Raw genomic sequence first — 19,169 nt, 5'->3', positions numbered from 1 at the left:
AACTTGCTAACCATTTCCTCTTGTATAATGAGGGCTTCATTCTGGTCCCTGTCCCTATCTACCAGCTCAGGGGGTTGGGTACCCGGAGAACAACCGGTTTTGCTGCTAAAGACTGGGGCAAAGAAGGCATTAAGTACCTCAGCCTTTTCCTCATCTCTTGTCACTATGTTTCCCCCCACATCCAATAAAAGATGGAGATTCTCCTTTAGTCCTCCTTTTCCTGTTTACGTATATATAAAAACATTTTTAATTGTCTTTAACAGCAGTAGCCAGATTGAGCTCAAATTAGGCTTTGGCCCTTCTAATTTTCTCTCTGCACAGCCTCACAACATCTTTATAGTCTTCCTGATTTGCCTGCCTGCCTCTTCTTCCAAAGGTCATAAAAGCTCTTTTTCTTCCGGAGCTCTAGCCACGGCTCTCTGTTCAGCCAAGCCATTCTTCTTCCATGCCAGTTTGTCTTTTGACGCCAGGGACAGCCTGATACCGCACCTTTAGGATTTTCTTCTTGAAGAGTGTCCAGCCTTCCCAGAATTCTTTGCCCTTTAGGACTGCCTCCCATGAGACTCTGCCAACCAGGCTCCTAAACAGGACAATGTGTGCCCTCTGAAGTCCAGGGTGGCAGTTCTGCTAACTAGACATTGCCACTAGGAGTCGGAGTTTTGGTATATATTGTTGTGGTGATCCTTATTCTCTTTTATCTTTCACATTGCCTTTGGGTCAGACTGCTTTCTGATGCTTTATCAGGAAACAAAAGTTGTAGGAAACCTAGCATCTCCATTTTCATACTGCTTGTGTAGGGAACGTATTATTAGGTCAGCACGTCTGGCCACTCCCAAAAGGTAACTTAAAATAACAGTCTTGAAAAATCCTTAGACCCTATTTTTGGTATGCCTCCAAAAATATACTTCATTGTCTTATTTTAATATCTGTTGGTTAAAGCAATAGTGTTGATAACTGCTTGTACATTCCAGGACAGACATTCTCTGTGCTGTTTTCTAAAATCTTGGTCCCTATGTTTGTGCTGTTGCCACTTGTTGTTTGGCTGGTAGGTCAAGACACAAAACAGGCATCATCCCTACACCTCCCATTATCTATATAGAAAGAAAGACAGATGTGGTCAACCAGAACAATCAAGAAATCAAGAAGATATCCTGTCCTATATCAGAAGAGTAAATATCAAACTGAAAACCAGCCAAAGATCGAGCTGAGCTCTATAACCTCTGTCCGTTGAACAGGAAAGAAAATATTATGTAAAACTCTCAGCTGAAGGCATACCCATGGACATCAGTTGACAGAACTCAATAATGGTCTGTGGTCGGGGCTTCCTTTTAGGTTCTACTTTTTGTTTGGAAATGTAGAGTTCCTTGTCCTGTCAAATCTTTGATTACTACATGGGTTTTATGAACTTCTCCTAAAGCAACTGAAACAAAACGAGATAAAATAATTGCTTCTGTATGAGAGCATATAAGTTATTTAGATTTTGAAGAAAATATGTTACATTGTGAGGATCCAGGATATATTATGACCTCTATTAAATAGAATAGTTCAGTTGGAAGGGACTTAAAAAGATCGTTGAGTCCAACTGCATGACCACTTCAGGGCTACCCAAAAGATAAAGCATACTATTGAGGGCATTATCCAAATTCCTCCTGAACACTAACAGGCATGGGGCATCAACCACCTCCCTAGGAAGCCTGTACCAGTGTTTGACCACTCTCACAGTAAATAAATTTTTCCTACTACCAGTCTGAACCTCCCCTGGCACAGCTTTGTGCCATTCCTGCATGTCCTGTCATTGGTTACCCTGGCAAAGAGACTGACACCTCCCTCTCCACTTCCCCTCCTCAGGGTGCAATGGGGTAGCAACTTAGACTTTTTTTCTCCAAACTGTACAATAAAGTGTCCTTTGCCTCTCCTCTTAGGACATGCCTTCCTGCCCTTTTACCAGCTTTGTTGCCCACTTCCGGATTCTTTCAAGGACCTTAACATCCTTTTTATATTGTGGAGACCAGAACTGCACACAGTACTCAAGGTGAGGCTAAATATAGTGACAGAATCATCTCTTTTGACTGTCTGGCTATGCTGTGTTTAATGCACCCCAAAATGTGGTTTAACCTCTTGGCTGCCAGGACAACACTGCTGGCTCATGTTGAACCTACGTGTTGACCAGAACCCCCAAATCCCTTTCTGTTGAGCTGCTCTCCAGACACTCATCCCCCAGTCTGTACCTATGTCTGGCATTATGCTGTCTGAGGTGCAGAACCCAATATTTACCTTGAACTTCATGTTGAACTTCATGCTTTTGCTGATTGCACAGTGCTCCATCTGGAAGGCCTCTCAGCCCTCCAGAGAGTCAACAACATCTCCCTGTCTAATATCGTCAGAAAACTTACTGAGGATGCATTCAAACTCTGCATCCAGATCATTCATAAATTCCTGTTACTTGTCACTGTTGTATATTCACAGATTTCATCCAAAAATTAAAGAAAAGCTGAGAAATGGGAACTCTATCATTTATAAGTATATGATGAATGAATATGCCATTTTGAAAATAGCTTGGTTATAATCATATAGGTGAATGAAAGTAGGAATCCCATAGGATTCCACCTGACTAACAAGCTATAACAGTTCTAGACCAGATCTGATGCTTTTGTAGGATAAAAACGGTGTCTTAAATCCAAAGTGTGAGTTCCACAGTTGTAATTTCTTCTTTGACTATGTTGTCATTTCTTTCAATGACCACAGGTAAAGTCATTTACCTAATTTAAGGGATTTGCAATTAAAAGAAATAATAATAATAATAATAATAATAATAATAATAATAATAATAATAATAATAAATCAATTCGTTATAATGTCCAGATGTATTCGTTTGTATTAAATGTACTCTGAAGGATGTGTGGAATATGAGGAAATGATAATCCATCTTTATTACAAATGGGTAGAACAAGTGACTGGAGCTATGCCAATGTCTGGGTATGCAAATTGAAGTGGTACTTAAAAATGTATTTAACAATCTTTTATTCCTAGCTGAGAAAGCTTTGCCAAAATTCAGAGTATGTTTTAGTCTTTGGATGAACCTTTGAATTACTGTGATAATAATTGAAAGATTATTATTTGGAATAGCAAAATAATAGCTAAAACAATGAGAAGTTGTTTAGAAGACATTAGAACTACTGGGACTTTACTGGACAACATTGCCAAACCAATCAATGTTCTTGAATGCTTTGCTGCATTTGACCTCTGGTGATCTACAACCAATGATTAATACCAACATTTTCACTATTTGCTAATTTCAGAGAGGAATAAAACAGAAAAGGTGCACAAGGATCTATATGTAGATTGCTTTATATTTCTGCTTCTAAGCAAACTGGAAATAGCTTGAAATAGGTATCACTACAAACCTAATTTTCTCATTCCCTATCTTTACTTTTTCATGAAGTAAAAGAGAACTTCAAAGAAATTGTAGAAAAAGGGAGATTGATCCTTTCTCCCCACCATATTTAGTTGTTTCTTTGCTAGTTTTCAGATAGGTTTTGTTGCAGACAGGTGGTGAGGGATCAGAAATTATTTATTTATTTATTTATTATTTTTTTTAAGATTCTGTTTCCTTATGCCAAATGAATTAGGGATGTTGAAATAGTATAGGTTGGACTACTTTAGACGGTGGTCTTACCTTATTCCTGGAACAAAAATATAGCATTTTTAATTGTTTTTATAATAGTTTGTTTTCTTGAAAATATTCAGGCTGTAATGTAATTTGTATTTTCTGTATTGGTAGACTGTTTAGACATATTACAGAAATCAATTGATATATTATTTCATATATATTTGTACATTATATATATATTTTACATTGAAACTCATCATTGCACAGCAAAGTCTTTCTGATTATCAAATTCTTATTGTTTGTTTTCTGAATACTTGGTTGATGGATTTTGTGCCATTTGATAGATGACATTTGTGCTGCATCCTGAAAAAGTAGTGGAATCAGGCACTCTGTTCTGTAGGTAGTAAAAATGTTAAAATTGTTTGTATATGTGTCAGTCCCAGTTGTATTGATGTAGAATATCCAATTATTTCATTAAAAGGGGACAGAGAATATTCCATATAGTCTTATAGAGGAACATCATAAATTCAGTGTGTACTTATATTTATTTATTTTCTAGGCTGTGGTGTTTTTACCCTGCTGGGCAGCTGAGTTCCACCACAACCACTCTCAGTCCCCCTCCTCAAAGGAAGTGGGGAGAAAATACAATTTAAAAGGTCTCAGGAGTTGAGATAAAGAAAAGGAGATAACAATTATTGTCATGGACATGGACAAAAAAAAAAAAAAAAAAGGAGACAGGGAACAAGGTAAAGAATGTTGATTTTGCAGATTTTAGCTAACACAGCTGTATGTTGTATATCAACCACAAGGGCAGGACTGAGGCAGGGAGTACAAGGACTGGACAACCCTAAAGATAAGGGAAGAAAAGACATGCACACAGATAATAGAACCAGCAAGAACTGGCTTGGATTGCTGAAGTCTGTAAAAGAAAGGAAGGGTCAGAAGTTTAGCAGCAAGGAAGACTTCAGTCACATAACAAAACTACTTATTACTTCATATTTCCAGATAAACAGTAGTCAGAAACAGATCTGTAACTTCTCAAAGTATTTGAGAAAGACATAAAAGTGTGCTGATGTGACTTTAAATTCTATGCTGGAGAATACACTTGGACATTTCAATATACAGATTGGTAATCCTGTTGTTCATAGTATATGATTTCTTTTCTTTTTAGTGTTTCAAACTTTATTCTCACTTATGTGATTTCATAGCATTTTAAGTTTAGACTGCTTAGTATTGCTGATCCCCTGGCCTCAACCCTGGGCTGGGTGATGCTGCAACATCTTCACATTCCCAAAACCTTCAACATGGGTGCTCACCTGAATGAGCTGTTCGTGGTACTCCTGTAGTAGAAAATGAACCCAATAATGAAAATGATTTTTCACTGAGATTTCTACTGTTTTGGTACACTTAACCAGATCACTAAGGAGGTAAAGAAACAAATGAGTCTACACAAGGTGCTGTCACAGTGGTGATCATGTGGTGCAATCTACTAAATGTACATTCTACCTCATTTTAGAAACACTAGACATTTAAACAATGTAGTGTCCTTAGAGGGAGTATACTTTTTTATTTTTTTCTCTTGATGATAGTGCTGATTTAGACATTCCCTGTGAGACGATGAAGAACAGAAACAGGTAAATTTGAGGTCAGAACAAATGCTACTGTACAATCAATGTCACTAAAAAAGTCTATGTTGAAATATGACCTTAAAAGCAAAAAATTCCTAATAGTAAATAAATAAATAAATAAATAAATTAAATCTAGTTAATATTGGATTTTCTCTGCATGTCAGCCTAAGGAACACGGCCTATTCTATTGTGAGCCATTTAATTTCTAAAGGATAACTTTCAGTAATAATTGATCATATAATTCCTGTGAAATCCCAGCCTCTTAAATACATGTACATCCAAGTCAAGAAGAAATGTCAGTGGTTGGCAAATAAAACTTAACAGAAACACAGAATAATTTTAATTTAATTATTAAAATTATCCTACTTATCCCGGGGTCCTGAGAGAATTAGCTGGGGAAACATCACTCACATTTTTAAAAAAGGTAGAAGGGAAGACCTGGAGAACTACGGACTGATGAACCTCACCTCTGTGCCTGGCAAGATCATGGAAAAGATCCTCCTGGAAGCAATGTTAAGGCACGTGCAAGACAAGGAGGTGATCGAAGACATCCAGCATGGGTTCACCAAGGGTTAATTGTGCCTAACCAATCAGGTGGTTTTCTATGATGGAGTGACAGCATCTATTGACATGGGAAGACTGACCAGTGTCATCTACCTGGACTTCTGAAAGGCCTTTGACGCGGTCTCACATGACATCCTGAACTCCAAATTGAGAGATATGGATTTGATTGGTGGTCCATTCAGTGGATAAAGAGTTGGCTTGAAGGCCATACCCAGAGAGTAGTGATCAATGGCTTTATGTCCAGATGGAGGCTGGTGATGAGTGGTGACCCTCAGGGGTCTGTCTTGGGACCAGTACTGGTTAATATCTTTATCAATGACATAGACAGTGGGATCAAGTGCACCCTCAGCAAGTTTGCAGGTGGCACCAACTTGAGTGGTGAGGTTGATACAATAGAAGGAAGGGATGCTATCCAAAGGGGCCTGGACAAGCTTGAGAATTGGGCCCATGTGAACCTAAAGAGGTTCAACAAATCTAACTGCAAGGTGCTGCACCTGGGTCGGGGCAATCCCAGACAGGAGTACAGACTGGATGAAGAACTCATTCAGAGCAGCCCTGCTTGGGGTTCTGGTGGATGAAAAGCTCAACAAGAGAAAGCAATGCTTGCTTGCAGCCCATAAGGCCAACTGCATCCCGGGCTGCATCAGCAGAGCAGTGGCCAGCAGGTGGAGGGAGGTGATTGTCTTCCTCTGCTCTGCCCTTGTGAGGACCCACCTGGAGTACTGCATCCAGGTCTCGAGCCCCCAGCACAAGAAGGATGTAGACCTGTTAGAACCAGAGGGTCCAGAGGAGGGCCACAAAGTTGATCTGGGGGCTTGAACACCTCTCCTATGAATAATGAGCTGAGCTGGGGATGTTAATTCTGAAGAAGAAAAGGCTCTAGGGAGACCTCGTTGCATCCTTTCGGCACTTAAAGGGAGCTTATCAAAAATATGGAGAGTGACTTTTATACAGGCAGATAGCGATAGGACAAGAATGAATGGTTTTAAACTGGCAGATTTAGATGACATATTAGGACAAAATTCTTTACTCAGATGGTGACGATGCACTGGAACAGGTTGCCCAGAGACTTTGTGGATTCCCCATCTGTGGAGGTGTTCAAGGCCAGGTTGAATGGAGCTTTGAGCAACCTGGGTGGCGTCTAGTGGGTGGCATCCTTGCCCATGGCAGTGGAGTTGGAACTGGATGATTTTTAAGGTCCCTTCCAACCCAAACCATTCCATGATTCTACGATTCTGTGAATTATGTGCTTAAGAATCAAGCCAGAATAATTCCATACATATATATATATTTCTTAATATTTTAGATTATGAAAGAAACACATTTAGTAGGATTTTCATTAAAATTTCAATGCATTTTTTACATAATTATTATAATTTCACTGGGAATGTATTAGATTATATGGTGTATATCACTGTATCTCTATTATGAAAATATTTAGATAAGAAAAAAAGCATGCAAAATACTTAACAGAGGTAATTCCACCCAAGTTCATAACCATTCTGTTTTTATATTAAATATAATTCTCTCTTTTTTTTAATCCTTTTTTTTTTTCCCTTTTTTTTGCCCCCTTTTTTTTTTTCCTTTGTTTTTTCCAAGGGGGGGGGGGGGGGGGGGGGGTGGAAGAAGGGAAGAGAGACATTTCTACTTTAATTTGCTTTTAATCCATGAAATGTGGTTTTGACAATACCCCCAAGCCATAAAAAGGCTGTTATACGTTCGTCATACTGTAGAAGAATGTATCTGAGCATTAAACTGAGAGTACCTTTAAAAGATATTCTTGTAGTACAAAGCTAGTATAATAGGAAAATTCTCCTAGGTATTAGGTCCTGCTGTGATACAATTTTTCCTTTGATTAATTAATCTATCATTCTATCAAGAAAAAAAAAAAAACATTTGCTTAATACGGAAGAAAAATAGAAATGCTCTCAGAAAATACTTATAACATTTATATATCATAGAATTTTAAGACTTTTAAGAATCAAAATCAATTTTTATTAGAGTTTTCTTTTGATGGCTCACTGCAGGAAGAAAGAGTTTATGAAACCTTTTTCTTGAGCTCTGAATTCAGCCCAGTAGCAGTTTTTGTATGATCTGGATCAAACAAATAAACACAGAAAACCCGCTAGAATAAAAAGTACCAAAGATAACATCCTGAAGCAATGGTACTGTTAGAGAGGCACTGAAATCATTTTAGTATGGAAAGATAGAGAAAGAGGCAGTGGGAAGATCACAAGAAAGAAAAGCAAACTGCAGTTACTGAAGAACTGCTATTGTTCAGGTATTTAACTGCTTTATGTGATTCTTTACTGCTTGCAAAGACCTCTTTTTCACCAGTCCCTTTCAAACTTTGGTAAGAAGCGAGACAATCTTAAGGTCAATACTAACTTAGACTTTGTTGTCTTTGCATTATCTACTTTTCATTTGAATTTAATAGGCTTTATGTTAGTCTGTGTCAAACTTATGTTCATGAAGTCCTGGTATCAAAACGCTATTACTTGCTGTTGACAAATAATAGTGCTTTTTTATATAGTTACCACTTAAAAAGACTTTTTGTTATTGTTGTTCATTTTGTTTTGTTTTACCTAAGGGTCTTTCTTCTGATTTAGCTGAAGTGTAGTTTGATGGTAGCCCTTCTGTGACAGGCTGGAAACCTTGTTTCTGCTTGCTTTTCACTTGAAAGCTGCCCCTACAGATCACTGTAACCTTTGTTAACAAAACAAACGAGAGCTGAAAGGAAATCTACTTAAGATTCAGTTTAGTGTTTGTTTAATCATTCTTCACAAGTACATAATCCTGTGTCATATGTGGTATTTTCTGTCACTGATCATGAACTAATTTTGGTAGTAATGTGAGGAGAGGAAAAGTGCTTATATCCAGAGATTTTTCCTATACTTTTAAGTCTACAAATGATGATTAAGAAAAGCAAACCTATAAATTTAGAATCACTATATGTTAAATTCAATTGCCCTATGAAAAAAAAAAATTGTTCAGTTGTCTTTTTAATAATAAACAAATAGATAAATAAAATAAAACCATGCAGAACATACATATGTCAGTCTTCTAAGGTTCTTCATAAGACCTATTTTGGTTTTAGTTTTATTTATACCAAGCTCTTACTTCCAAATTCATAGTTTATATGTAATAGCAACTGCTTTATTAGGGCATGATAATTCTGGCATCTCTTGGATTGTATTGGATCTTTTGTATTGTTTTGCCTCACTACTGTAAATAGTGTATTACTATAAAAAGTTTTTCAAGGGTGATCAGAGTGCTGGAACACCTCTGCTATGAAGACAGGCAGAGAGATCTGGGGAACAGCGTGAACCCAGATCTGGGTTCAGCGTGAAGAGAAGGCTCTGGGGAAACCTTACAGCAACATTCTAAGACCTAAAGGGGGGCTACAAGAAAACAGAAGAGGCACGCGTTTTCAGGGAGTGTTCTGATAGGAGAAGGAGTAATGACTTTAAACTAAAAGAATGTAGATTTAAATTAGATATTAGGAAGCAGTTCTCTACTGTGAGGGTGGTGAGGCAGTGGAACATGTTTCCCAGATAAGCTGTGGATGCAATGCCCCATCCCTGGAAGTGTCTAAAGCCAGGTTGGATGGGGCTTTGAGCAACCTGGTCTAGTGGGAGGTGTCTCTGCCCATAGCAGGAGGTTTGAATTAGCTGATCTTTGAAGTCCCTTCCAACCCAAACCATTCTATGATTCTGTGATTCTATGATTCTATGAAGTAAGAAAGTTATTCTGAATTTCTTTCTAAATAGCATTAAATCATTGAAGATTAGCTTTAATTTTCTTAAGCAAAGTGCCCACAAAAAACATTTAATGACATTTAAATAATACACTATTATATCATATTTTTTAATTATTTAATTGATTTAAGACAAATATGTGTAATACATCTATACATTTTAATATGTGCCATCATGCCACTATTGTGTTTGGAAAACTGTTGTATTGTTACCAAATCTCCCTTCCACTGAGATCCACCTTAGCCACAATCACTTTATTTCTTTTGAAGCTATTTTGCTGTTCCAATAGAATAAAGAGAAAGAAAATTGCACATAATTATTATTATAGTAATTTAAGAATAAATCCAAAGACTCAAAAATACTCTCTGAATTTTGGTTCAAAGTTTTTTTCAGCCGTATTAGAACAAGACTATAACAGCATAAGAACTGAAAGTAAGTAAAAGAGAACAAGAAATTACATTTGAATAAAACTTTTGCTGTTGATGTTACTTATGTGATGAATACAGTCCTCCATGCAGACTGAATATGTTTTTTCTCTTATAAATCCCTGATTTTTTCTTGTTTATTTGATAATCATATTCAAACAAAACCAACAACAACAAAAATGAGCATCCATCCATCCATCCAACCTAGATATTCTACTTTTATAAACTCTCCAAGGAACTAATAGGTACAATCTTATCTATGTTGACTAAATTATAGAAGCAAAAGCATATGAACTTGTTCTAATGCCCTTCCTGTCAATAAGAGTATTGTAACTTTGTGCTAAGATCATGAGATCATTGCAGCCTGTTTATTGCTTGGTAGGTTCAGTGAAGGAAAGAGATAATTCATTACTGTCACTTGAACCATGATTAATTACTGATGACTTTTAGGAATGCTAAATACTTGGCCTTGCTAATATATCAGAGTATAATAACGGAATGAAATTAACACTGACTATTTATGAAAATATTTCTACAATGCTTTGGAAGAAAATCTGCATAAAGTGCAGATTATTATTCCCAGCCCTTTGGATACACAGAGGAAACCCAGATGATAACTGCATCTACTTTGGTGTTGTGCTACTATCTCAAAAACAGTCATATGCCAGCCATTACTCCGTATCATTTGTTTGTTAATTTTCAGAGGGAGGAAATAACAAAACCCTGGTTAGCACCATGAATTGAGTGGCACTACAAATTTCAATGCTAAATTAAGACTGATGAAATTTCCTGACTGTTCTGTGTTCCAGACATTAAGTTCTTTCCTGATTGTCCCACTCCATGCTGGTGTGGCCTCACATCAAGTACTCTGGGCAGTTTTTGTCACCACAATACAAGAAGGACATAAAACTGTTAAAGAGTGTCCAAAAGAGAGCAACAAAGGTGGTGAGAGGTTAGGACATCAAGACATGGTTGGCTGAGGTAATTAGGTTTGTTCAGCTTAAAGAAGAGGAGGCTGAAGGGAGACCTCATGGCAGCCTGCAGCTCCCTCACAAGGGGAGCAGAGGGGGAGGTGCTGAGCTCTGCGCTCTGGGGACAGCAACAAGACCCAAGGGAACAACATGGAGCTGGGATGGGGAGGGTCAGGCTGGAGGTTAGGAAAAGGTTCTGCACTGAGGAGTGGTTGGACACTGGGACAGGCTCTCCAGGTCACGGCACCAAGCTGCTGGAGTTCAAGGAGCATTTGGACAATGCTCTCAGACACAGGGTCTGATTTTTAAGTAGTCCTGTGCGGATCCAGGAGATGGACTCTACAATCCTTTGATCTAAGACTCTCTATGACTCTGTGACTGATAAGCATTTTGGAGGGGCTCACTAAGCCTCCTTGATTATATATATCAATGTGAAGACAATATCTTCAAGGTATGTAGAGAAGAAGGGTCAAACGTCAAAAAAAGAAGTGGTGCAGTGACATTAATCTTAGTGTTTGCATTTGAATCATCATGGAATTGGTTGGGTTGGCTTAAAAGGAATAATAGTGCACAAAGGTGAAAAATATGTAGAACAAAAAACATAACACAGGAAATTTTTTTGTCTAAAACAACTTCTCAGAGGAAAATCAGTTGTGACATGGCAAACATGGTTAAAGTAAATGATAAAATGCAGTGCATCATATTCAGCTTTTCCTCATTAAAGTGAATTTGTGTGCAAAAAGAACTGGGGTTAAAGTAAAAAGCACAGAAATTATAAACCTAAACGTTGTTCTGGATGTTTAAAAGGCATGCAGAAGTTTTAAGTAGAAGTCCACTACTGATATTCTTGAAGTATATATTATATAGTTCTCAGTTTTATACAGTTCTTTTAGTTTGCCTTACAAGACCATGTAGTCTTTGCTTGCATGTCACTTTATATAAACTTATTTACTTCACCAGTTTTAAGTGACTGTTTTGTTTATTTGTTTGTTTTTAAAGAACATAACTTTCAGCTTTTGAAAATATATCTGTAAAACAATGGAGGGATATGTATTAGTCCTATTGAGAAAAATACATAATTTCTTATAATGAAGATTTATGTTCATCAATGGAGATACAGACTTCTGTACATTTAGTGGGGAGGCACTACCTGTTTTTACATGGGAGATACATGCTAGGAATTTGTGAAAGAGTATTCTAAACATTTGTCTGCAGTTTGGTAATCCATGTAGATGGAAAGAAATTATGCTCAACAACAATACACACAGTTATGGATAAGTTTTAAGGTTAAACTCATCTGTGGTCTCCAAATTAATGCTGTGGATTTTCTATGTTTGGTCTATGCAATAACAGTCAATAATATGGAAGACAGCATTTTTGAAGGAGTGTCAAACATATTTAAAGAAATTGAAAATCAGTAATGCAAAAGTACTGTCTTCCTGTCAGGTCTTAGGTTTGGTGGTAGTTATATATGAATTGTCCTTACTGCCAGTCAGTGCTTCTCTGTCATGAAGGCAATTTATTTATACAGAGGCTGAAAACTATCAACTAGAAATACTCTTCATTGCTCCAAGCAGATATTTTCTCCATCCTTCTAGCAGTGGCTTAAACTGATATGACATTAGTACCACTTATAGCACTAGTATTGATTAAGAAACTAATATAGACATATTTGATAATGCACTCAGTTATGAAACACGTTTAATACACAGAACTAATGTTCCATACAATACAGTAAATGAATCATGATCTCCAAAAGTAGAAACTGAGCAACTCCTTCACACTTGAGAGTTTGTCTTTTTTTTTTTTCCCTCCCTCTGAGACTGAGATATAATAGAGGATATGACATAAATGAGATAGAGATGTGGCTTGTTTGTGCAGATGAATTGCTTAGAACAATTCAGGCTTCACCTGCAAAACTGATTGTTCTCTAATGAGATTTCTGATGTTGAAAGTGGTTGAACTCATGCTAGAAGTTACACTATCATTCTGTATTTGTGTTGAAGGGGAAATTAAAATTGTAACTTCTCACCAATGGTAATTTTTTGCAGAGGAATTATGTGGCATGAAGGTCAAGAAGACCTGGCTGCAGAATGAGTTAAACTGTCAGGGAGCGGGAGTGCCAAAAGTAGCATGACTCCACATAAGGAAGTGAAGATTCTCTCACTGATAAGATGAGAAACCACAAGTTTTTGTCTTGTATCAATCTGGAATGTGAGTGCCCAGAGACCACATCCAGACAGCAGAGCTGTGCTGGGGTATGAGCCCAGTGCCAGGCTAAGGTGCTCCGTATGTGCACAGGATCGGTGTTGTGGCAAGGAAACAGCTTGGGCCTTGTCTTGGCAGAAGCACATACAGCAGTAGGACTTTGTTTAATGCATTGCTTACGAATTTTTTTTATTTTTTTTTTTCCACCAAATATTTAAACACGAATCTCTGCTTAATTGTCCTCCAAGGGCATGACAGTTCCCCAGCCATGTTCATATTGAAGTTGCTACTGGCAGTTGTGATTGATACTACTGCTATGCTAAAAGACAATGCCAGATAGACTAGGCATTGTGTGATCCTTTCATAATAAGCTCCTAATGACACCCTCAAAACATACATTATGTCATTTAATACAGTTTGACTTTCATGAATTAAATGATAGAAACGATGTTTGCCCTTTTTTGTCTATTTTTAATAAACCATTAATTACCAGTTCACGTGAAAGTCTATATATAAATGTAGTGGATAAAATAATTATTTTAAAATCCACAATGATCTTATAGCCATACTGAAAGTAGGCAGAAAGAGGTATTGGATTTTTTAACTTCAGACATTGCCTACGGTCCTACCGTAGTGTGTTACCCACTAACTATTGCCATTTAGGGTCTCTCTGGGATTGATACAAAAGGCTTTCAAGCAGTAAATCTAGCCTAAGTCATCACTGTGATATCAAAAAGGTTTTTTTTCTTATTATGTGATTGAATGGTGATAAAAGTCAACAGAAAACCAAGCAGAAAAAATTAGACTTTTTAATTATAAGAGTACTTTTCCTCCCCCCGTTTAGTGGACTTTTTCACACTTCTTTCATGGAAACAGATGGCACTAAACTGTAGCTATCAGGTGTTGCAGTCAGAGCATGGAGCTGAACCTCCTGATATGATGGTGTCTTGCACAGCTTTCACAGGCAAATAAATTACAAGATGTGAAGTCACCCTGAATTTTTAACTTTCATAAGAGTAGCTATAAGTTTCACAACTTAGTATTTCAAAATATAACTCCCATTGTCGATTTTTATTTTCTTGGTAAGAAATTTCTTCTATTCAGCTTCCAACAGCCCAACAAAGACTCAATTTCTTTGTTATATAAATAATACATGATAAACACTTTTAAAGCTATAAATACTTCCACTTGGGCACAATAGTTCTTGTGCTCAATCCCATTTTTTGAAAGTTCCTAATGTCTCATTAACTAATCCTTGAAGTTTATACATTGTATTTTTGTAATTCATTTCTAGTTTAATAACATATGCACATATATTAATTTTTAACTGTTGTCAAGTAAAAGAAGATGCATTTAAGACTTAATTGTATTCATTTTATTGTATTATTATTAATCAAGTGATTCTGGTGTTCTTGCTTATTGACTTAAGGATTTTTTTCCACTTGTGCTTTGTGCATTCTGGATTTTTTTTCTTCATGTGTCTGCCTATGAAGTGTAGAAAATGTCCACATGAAGTTAGATACTGGACACAATGTCAGGATATAGTAAGGAGTAGAGATGTGTGCATAGAAGTTGTGAGCAACATGTTCTTGTTTAAACTAATTGATTGTAAATATTTGAGAGAGAAAAAAAAAAAAAGTGACAAAGAACATTGATGTGTACCTTGCCGTTTTTTTTTTTTTTTACGCTAAACACTAAAGATTAACAACAAATACTTCCCTGAGTTTTCTTGAGTATTCCAAGATGAAATTAGATCAAGCTGATGAGAAAATTTGTAATGTATCTAAACACTCTCTTTTTTCCCCCCACCTGAAACTGAAATCTTTCCTCTTGATTTAAAAGTTTATCAGGTTATAGATGTAACTATGTCTATAGTATTAAAGTATTAGATATTAGATATTTTAGAAAAGAGTGATTTAAAAATAAAGTAATTCCATATTTTGGCATTTCTGTTGCCTCTGCTGCTATCTTGACTTCAATCCTGCTTAAATATTTAGATCTCAGTGAACACTCTATACTATGTTTCTCCTGTTATTTAATAATGATTTACCAATGATTTCTCCTTAAACTCAAAGATTCCTTTCAACTGTGCCTCAGTTTTTGCCGTGATTAACCTGATTTTTCCCCATGTGCTCATTTTATTCTTTCTCCAAGGGAGTCAGATCTAGTTTGTATTTTCTCTTGATCTCTGCCTTATGTTTGAGGACACTGAAGAGGTTATCTCGCAAATTAATGCCTTACTAAACAAATTTCCCCTGCTTTACAAAGCAATGGGAACTTTTTGGGTGTTGTGATTTATGGATATTTGGGAAGTAATATTTTGTAACTTCTTCAGGTTTAGTGTCTGACTGAGTGGTGCCAACAAGTGCAATGTTACATAACCAAAAAAAGCTACTTAATAAGTTGGAACAAACCTAAAATATTGAGTTTTTCAGAATTTGTATAATAAGGACATTCAGGCAAGCAAAACAGAAGAAATTACTATGAATTCTTTCAGGAATGGTCAGATTTACATCTTGAGATAGTTTGTATATTTCCAAAGGCATATTAAAGTAAAGGATAAATTAAAACTTTTGAAAATGTATGAAGTAATGCAATTGAATTTAAGTATCTGTTGTGGTAGATAAACATAAAAAATCACAATTTAGGCAACATAACAATTTTGAAAGGTAAATAATATTTTCTTGTACTAAGTACAGTATAAAAGAAGGTGCTTCATTTGATCTTTTTTAGTCTTCATTTAAAGCAACAAAAAAGGAAAAAAAAATAAAAAAAGAAAAACAATATGAATAGGAAATCATTTCAGACTTGACAAATGCAGAAATTCCAGTTACATTTTCAGAAATCTCAGCTTGTTTCTTCTGGACTGAAATTGACTAATTGACTGTTAGGTGTTGTGATAAAACTGATCTGTAAACCCATCAAGGAGTTCAGAGAGACTATGGCATGAGGGGAAGCCAAATCACTGCCTGCCCTGCTACTTTGAAGCCCAGGTACTGGGCAGGCTGAGGGTCTGAGTGCAGCTGCTGGAGGGATCCACCTTATCCCTTTGTGTCTATGTATTCTCCTGAGTGGACTTCATCCTTTCAGACAGAGAGCAGAGCAAGACTGAGGCTGTTGTTTTTGTTGTATCCATGTATATGTTACTGGATACATGTGCTCATATGTATCTCATAATTTTGCTTCATTGTAAAAAAAAATATATATATTTATTAAGGCTAACAACCAGAAAAATATACAAACGTTTCAGTTGGGTATGATTTAAACTGGCAAAAACATAAAATTAAAAGTGTTTGAACTATGGATCACAAATTCTAAATGTTCATGTTGAATACAAAAGTAAAATTTCAAACTGTCACTATAACTTGTAAAGTGGTGTATATTTTGACTCAAATAATTGAAAACTGACAATTTTTCTGTGTAGGTCACTTTTTTTTTTTTTCTTTTTTTTTTTTTTTTTCCTCCCTTTGTGAAGAAAGAGAGAGAGAGAGGGATTATTCATTGTTGTAAAGCTGTAAGCTGCTCCCTTAAATGCAATTTTTGCTTTATTGTTACTGGAGAGGATACTTGCAGTGTTGATGATCCACTTCATCAAAAGTGTACTTTAGAAAATACATGAGGCTTTTGTTATGTATTTTGTTTTTCTGCTGCAAGTTATAAAAGGTGTCCATGTTTGTAGCTATGCTAGCCAATGGTTATACACGCTTTGATTGCACATCATTAAGGAAAGACTTCTGGTTACTTCCCTAGGTTGTTTTAGGCTTAAAAGTGATGGAAGACATGGGTGCTAACAAAATATTTCTTTTTCAATTACTATTGATGATCCCCATGGAATTTCTAGAATTGTTCCAGGGGAAACTATGGTTTTGTTTGCTTAATGAAAATCACAGAATCACAGAATCACAGAATCGAAGGGCTTGGAAGGGACCTCGAAAGATCATCAGGTCCAACCACCCTGCCAAAGCAGGCTCCTTAGAGCAGGCTGCCCAGGTAGGCATAAAGACATGCCTTGAATATCTCCAGAGAGGGAGACTCCACAACCTCCCTAGGCAGCCTGTTCCAGTGCTCTGTCACCCTCACTGTGAAGAAGTTCTTTCACATGCTGGTGCGGAACTTCCTGTGCTCTATCTTGTGGCCATTGCCCCTTGTCCTATCCCCACAAACCACTGAGAAGAGGTTGGCCAAATCCCTCTGTCTCCCACACCTCAGGTATTTATACACATTGATAAGATCCCCTCTCAGTCTTCTCTTCTCCAGGCTGAACAGACCCAGGTCTCGCAGCCTTTCCTCACAGGGAAGATGCTCCAGGCCCTGTATCATCTTTGTTCCCTGTCTTCTTTGTACTGGGGAGACCAGAACTGGACACAGTACTCCAGGTGAGGCCTGACCAGGGCAGAGTAGAGGGGGAGGATCACCTCCCTTGACCTGCTGGCCACACTCTTTTTAATGCACGCCAGGATCCCATTGGCCCTCTTGGCCATGAGGGCACACTGCCGGCTCATGGTCAACCTGTCGTCCACCAGGACCCCCAGGTCCTTCTCCTCAGAGCTCCTCTCCAGCAGGTCGTCCCCCAGCCTGTACTGATACGTCCGGTTGTTCCTTCCCAGGTGCAGGACTCTACACTTGCTCTTATTAAACCTCATTTGGTTTATTCCTGCCCATCTCTCCAGTTGGTCCAGGTCTCGCTGAATGGCGGCACAACCTTCTGGTGTGTCAGCCACTCCTCCCAGCTTCTTGTCGTCGGCGTAGTTGCTGAGGGCAGACACTATTCCCTCATCAAGGTCGTCGATGAAGATGTTGAACAAAACTGGACCCAGCACCGACCCCTGGGAAACACCGCTAGTCACAGGTCTCCAGCCGGACCCTGCACCGCCAATCACCACCCTCTGAGCTCGGCCAGCCAGCCAGTTCTCAACCCACCTTACTGTCCACTCATCTATCCCACACTTTCTCAGCTTTGCTAGCAGGATGTCATGGGAGACAGTATCGAAAGCCTTGCTAAAGTCAAGGTAGATGACATCCACTGATCTGCCCCCATCTACCCAGCTGGTGATGTCATCATAGAAGGCAACGAGGTTGGTCGAGCATGACTTCCCCTTGGTGAATCCATGCTGACTACTCCTAACATTCTTCTCTTCCAATTGCTTGGAGATGACATCCAGAACGAGCTGTTCCAACACCTTTCCAGGGGCAGAGGTGAGACTGACTGGCCTGTAGTTTCCAGGATCCTCCTTCTTGCCCTTCTTGAAGACCGGAGTGACAGTGGCTATCCTCCAATCTTCAGGCACCTCTCCTGTTCTCCAGGACCTTTCAAAGATGATAGAGAGCGGTTCGGCGATCACCTCTGCCAACTCCCTTAGCACATGTAGATGCATCCCATCGGGACCCATGGATTTGTGTGCGTTGAGCCCACTCAGGCGTTCCCCAACTACCCTCGGGTCAACCACGGGAGAGCCCTCCATTTCCCAGCCCCTTTCTCCCCCCACCAGGGTCGAGGAGTCCCGGGGGGGAGTCCTTGAAGCAAAGACTGAAGCAAAGAAAGCATTCAGTATCTCCGCCTTCTTGGCATCTCCCGTTACCAGGACACCCCCCTCGTTCAGCAAGGGACCTACATTATCCCTAGTCTTCCTTTTACTGTTTACATACTTAAAAAAAACCTTCTTATTATCTTTTATCTCTTTTGCAAGCCTCACCTCTAGGTGGGCTTTAGCCTTCCTCGTCACGTCCCTGCTGGCCCTGACAACACTTCTATACTCTTCCCAAGAGGACAGGCCCTTTTTCCACATTTCATAGACATTCATCTTCCTTTCGATCTTATCGATTAGCTCCTTGCTCATCCATGCAGGTTTCCTGCCCCCCTTCCCCGATTTCCTACTCTTAGGGATGCACCGATCCTGAGCTTGGAAGAAGTGCTGTTTAAATGTAGCCCAGCTCTCACAAGCACTCTTGCCTTCTAGCAACCTAGCCCAGGAGATACTTCCAAGCAGGTCCCGGAAGAGGTCAAA

This window comes from Cygnus olor, chromosome 8 (genome assembly GCF_009769625.2).
Source record: "Cygnus olor isolate bCygOlo1 chromosome 8, bCygOlo1.pri.v2, whole genome shotgun sequence".
Taxonomy (NCBI): Eukaryota; Metazoa; Chordata; class Aves; order Anseriformes; family Anatidae; genus Cygnus; species Cygnus olor.
This window is presented reverse-complemented; position numbering follows the sequence as displayed.